This window comes from Triticum aestivum, chromosome 2D, assembly GCF_018294505.1.
Source record: "Triticum aestivum cultivar Chinese Spring chromosome 2D, IWGSC CS RefSeq v2.1, whole genome shotgun sequence".
In the NCBI taxonomy this organism is placed as follows: Eukaryota; Viridiplantae; Streptophyta; class Magnoliopsida; order Poales; family Poaceae; genus Triticum; species Triticum aestivum.
The window spans coordinates 41,879,356-41,884,945 of record NC_057799.1 but is presented as its reverse complement, the minus strand read 5'-3'; positions in this window follow the sequence as shown (position 1 = coordinate 41,884,945).

The window sequence follows — 5,590 nt, the reverse complement described above, 5'->3', positions numbered from 1 at the left end:
TGATATGTCTCATGAGTTTAACTTTGCTAAATTTCGTAGACAACCCCGTGACGAGGAATTGCCTAGTAAAGATGAAATTATTGGTCTTGCTTCTATTGCCGTGCCTCCTAATGATCCTTTAGAACAATATTTTCTTAACCATGAAAACGATATGTTTATGAATGAAAGGAGGGAAATAGATGAAGTATTCTTTAAACAGGGACCTATTCTGAAAACAACTTGCCTGTTGAAATCCTAGGGGATCCTCCTCCACCCAAGGGTGATCCCGTGTTTGAGCTTAAACCATTACCTGATACTCTCAAAATGCTTATCTTGATGAAAAGAAGATATATCCTGTTATTAGTAGTGCTAACCTTTGAGAGAAGGAGGAAGAGAAATTATTGAAAACTCCGAAGAAGCACCGTGCTGCTATTGGATATACTCTTGATGATCTTAAGGGCATTAGTCCCACTTTGTGTCAACACAAAATAAATTTGGAGAAAGACGCCAAACCAGTTATTGATCACCAACGACGGCTAAATCCTAAGATGAAAGAAGTGGTAAGAAAGGAAATATTAAAGCTCCTCAAGGCAGGTATAATTTATCCCGTTGCGTCCATTGTGTCCCTAAGAAGGGAGGTATTACTGTCGTTCCTAATGATAAAGATGAATTGAACCTGCAAAGAATTATTACAGGTTATAGGATGGTAATTGATTTCCACAGATAAAATAAAGCTACCAAAAAAGATCATTACCCTTTGCCTTTTATTGATCAAATGCTAGAAAGATTATCCAAACATACACATTTTTTCTTTCTAGATGGTTATTCTGGTTTCTCTCAAATACCCGTGTCAGCGGAGGATCAAGAAAAGACCACTTTTACTTGCCCCTTCGGTACTTTTGCTTATAGACGTATGCCTTTTGGTTTATGTAATGCACTTTCTACCTTTTAACGATGCATGATGGCTATATTCTCTGACTTTTGTGAAAAGATTTTTGAGGTTTTCATGGATGATTTCTCCGTTTATGGATCCTCTTTTGATGATTGCTTGAGCAACCTTGATCGACTTTTGCAGAGATGTGAAGAAACTAATCTTGTCTTGAATTGGGAAAAGTGCCACTTTATGGTTAATGAAGGTATTGTCTTGGGGCATAAAAATTCCGAAAGAGGTATTGAAGTTGATAAAGCTAAAGTTGATGCTATTGAAAAGATGCCATGTCCCAAGGACATCAAAGGTATGAGAAGTTTCCTTGGTCATGCTGGTTTTTATAGGAGGTTCATTAAGGACTTCTCAAAAATTTCTCGGCCTCTGACTAATCTATTACAAAAAGATATACCTTTTGTCTTTGATGATGATTGTGTAGAAGCATTTGAAATACTTAAGAAAGCTTTGATTTCTGCACCTATCGTTCAGCCACCTGATTGGAATTACCCTTTGAAATTATGTGTGATGCTAGTGATTATGCAGTAGGTGCTGTTCTAGGGCAAAGAGTTGATAAGAAATTTAATGTTATCCAATATGCTAGTAAAACTCTGGACAGTGCCCAGGGAAATTATGCTACTACTAAAAAATAATTTTTAAGAGTTGTATTTGCTTCTGATAAGTTTAGACCTTATATTGTTGATTCCAAAGTAACTATTCACACTGATCACGCTGCTATTAAATATCTTACGGAAAAGAAAGATGCTAAACCTAGACTAATTAGATGGGTTCTCCTACTACAAGAATTTGATTTGCATATTATTGATAGAAAGGGAGCTGAGAACCCCGTTGCAGACAACTTGTCTAGGTTATAAAATGTTCTTGATGACCCACTACCTATTGATGATAGCTTTCCTGATAAACAATTAGCTATCATAAATGCTTCTTGTACTGCTCCATGGTATGCTGAATATGCTAATTACATTGTTGCTAAATTTATACCACCTAGTTCCACATACCAGCAAAAGAAAAAGTTTTTCTATGATTTAAGACATTACTTCTGGGATGACCCACATCTTTATAAAGAAGGAGTAGATGGTGTTATTAGATGTTGTGTACCTGAGCATGAACAGGAACATATCCTACGCAAGTGTCTCTCCGAGGCTTATGGAGGACACCACGCTGGAGATAGAACTGGACATAAGGTATTGTAATCCGGTTTTTATTGGCCTACTCTCTTCAAGTATGCCCGTAAGTTTGTCTTGTCTTGTGATGAATGTCAAAGAATTGGTAACATTAGTAGACGTCAAGGAATGCCTATGAATTATTCACTTGTTATTGAACCATTTGATGTTTGGGGCTTTGATTATATGGGACCGTTTCCTTCCTCTAATGGATATACACATATTTTAGTTGTTGTTGATTACGTTACTAAGTGGGTAGAAGCTATTCCAACTAGTAGTGCTGATCATAACACTTCTATTAAAATGCTTAAGGAAGTTATTTTTCAGAGGTTTGGAGTCCCTAGATACTTAATGACTGAAGGTGGTTCACATTTTATTCATGGTGCTTTCCGTAAAATGCTTGCTAAGTATGAGGTTAATCATAGAATCGCATCTCCATACCACCCACAGTCTAGTGGTCAAGTAGAATTGAGTAACAGAGACCTCAAATTAATTTTGCAAAAGACAGTTAATAGATCTAGAAAGAATTGGTCCAAGAAACTTGATGATGCATTATGGGCCTATAGAACTGCATATAAAACTCCTATGTGTATGTCTCCGTATAAAATGGTTTATGGAAAAGCATGTCACTTACCTGTCGAACTAGAACATAAGGCATATTGGGCTATTAAAGAGCTCAATTATGATTTCAAACTTGCCGGTGAGAAGAGGTTGTTTGACATAAGCTCACTTGATGAATGGAGAACCCAAGTCTATGAGAATGCCAAACTGTTTAAAGAAAAAGTTAAAAGATGGCATGACAAAAGGATACAAAAGCGTGAGTTTAATGTAGGTGATTATGTTTTGCTATACAACTCTCTCGTTTAAGATTTTTTGCAGGAAAACTTCTCTCTAAATGGGAAGGCCCTTACGTTATCGAGGAGGTCTATCGTTCTGGTGCCATAAAAATCAACAACTTCGAAGGTACAAACCCGAAGGTGGTGAACGGTCAAAGAATCAAACATTCTATCTCAGGTAATTCCATAAATGTTGAAACCAATATTATTGAAATCGTAACCACAGAGGAATACATAAGGGACAATTTCCAGAATGTTTCAGACTCCAAAAAGGAATAGGTACGTGGTACGGTAAGTAAACCGACTCCAAAATAGTTCTAATGGCAATTTTTCTCTATTTTGGAATATTTAAGAAAATAGGAAAATAAGAGGCAGTCCGGGAAGGACACGAGGCTTCCACGAGGGTGGAGGGCGCGCCCTACCCCCTGGGCGCGCCCCCTGCCTCGTGGGCACCTCGTGTGCTCTCCGGACTCCGTTTTCTTGCAAGATACTTCTTTCGGTCGGTAAAAATTCATTATATAATCTCCCGAAGGTTTTGGCCACCGTATCACGCAAATAACCTCTGTTTTTGTTTTGAGTTGTTTCTGCCGCAAATTAGAGCAATATGTCGTCCTAGGATTCGGATGGAGAAAGCTATGTGGCTGATTACCTTGCAGACCCTAAGGTCTACGGGGAGTTGGAGCATTATGGTTGGACCACAGAGGAAGAAGAAGACTACGAGCCTAAAGGAAATGGGGAGACGAGCTCAGATGAAGATGAAGTCCCATTATCTCAACCTGGGGACATGCATGTGGAGTTTAAAAAGTCAAGCCTTCCTGATAGAGCAAAGAAACCTAAGATCGAGTTTATCCCTTTTCGCCTCTTGCAGGAGAACAAACAGGAATTGTGCAAAAAGATATTAAGTCTTGAGTTGGAGATCGATGACCTAAGGGGGCAAAATTCCATCCTCAAGCGCAAATTAAGGAAGAAGCCTACCTCATCAATATCTCCATCATCACCACCTCCGAGGAAAGAGAACTGAGTATTGGGTATGGGCACTCCCCTTGGCAACTGCCAAGCTTGGGGGAGGTGCCCCGGTATCGTATCACCATCACACTCCTATCTTTACCCTTTTTCTTAGTTCGATCCTTTTGGTAATATCTTGATCTAGTAGAATAAAGTTTTAGTATGATCTAGTTGTGAGTTTTGCTTTATGATCCTTCTATGTAATCGAGTCCGTGAGCTATATGATAAAGATTAGTGTTGAGTCAAGGGCTTGATTATCTTGCTAGGATCTTGAGTGAATATAAGAAAAAGAAAGAACAAAAAGAAATAAAGAGATCATATGGATCTTATGGAGAGTAATGACTTCACATATAAAGAGTATGATGATTAAAAGTTGTTGAGAGTTGACAAACATAGTTTTGGTCATCGTTGCAATTAATAGGAAGTGATAAAGAAAGAGAGGTTCCACATATAACTATACTATCTTGGACATCTTTTATGATTGTGAGCACTCATTAAAATATGACATGCTAAAGAGTTCATGTTGGACAAGGAAGACAACGTAATGGGTTATGTTTTCTTATATCTGAAATAAAGTATATTGTCATGGATCGTCCAACATGTTGAGCTTGCCTTTCCCTCTCATGCTAGCCAAAATTCTTTGCACCAGGTAGAGATACTACTTGTGCTTCCAATTATCCTTAAACCAAGTTTTGCCATGAGAGTCCACCATATGTACCTATGGATTGAGTAAGATCCTTAAAGTAAGTTGTCATTGTGCAAGCAATAAAATTGCTCTCTAAATATGTATGATTTATTAGTGTGGGAGAAAATAAGCTTTATACGATCTTGTGATGTAGAAGCAATAAAAGCAATGGACTGCAAAATAAAGGTCTATATCACAAGTGGCAATATAAAGTGACGTTCTTTCGCATTAAGATTTTGTGCATCCACCCTTAATGTCACATGACAACCTCTGCTTCCCTCTGCGAAGGGCCTATATTTTACTTTTATCTTCTACCTTATGCAAGAATCATGGTGATCTTCACCTTTCCTTTTTACATTTTATCCTTTGGCAAGCACATTGTGTTGGAAAGATCCTGATATATATATATCAATTGGATGTAAGCTAGCATGAGCTATTATTGTTGACATTACCCTTGAGGTAAAAGGTTGGGAAGTGAAACTATAAGCCCCTATCTTTCTCTGTGTCCGATTAAAACTTCATAATCACAAGTATTCATGAGTGTTAGCAATCGTGAAAGACTAAATGATAGTTGAGTATGTGGACTTGCTTAAAAGCTCTTACATAGACTCTTTCTAATGTTATGATAAATTGCAATTGCTTCAATTACTGAGATTATAGTTTGTTGGTTTTCAATGAAGTTTCTGATTCATACTTGACATTGTGAATAGACTGTCACTTTAGGATAAGAAATTATATGACAATACTCATATATGTTGCTGTTATAAGAATGATCATGATGCCCTCATGTCCATATTTTATTTTATCGACACCTCTATCTCTAAAACATGTGGACATATTTTTCGATATCGGCTTCCGCTTGAGGACAAGCGAGGTCTAAGCTTGGGGGAGTTGATACGTCCATTTTGCATCATGCTTTTATATCGATATTTATTGCATTATGGGCTATTATTACACATTATGTCACATTACTTATGCC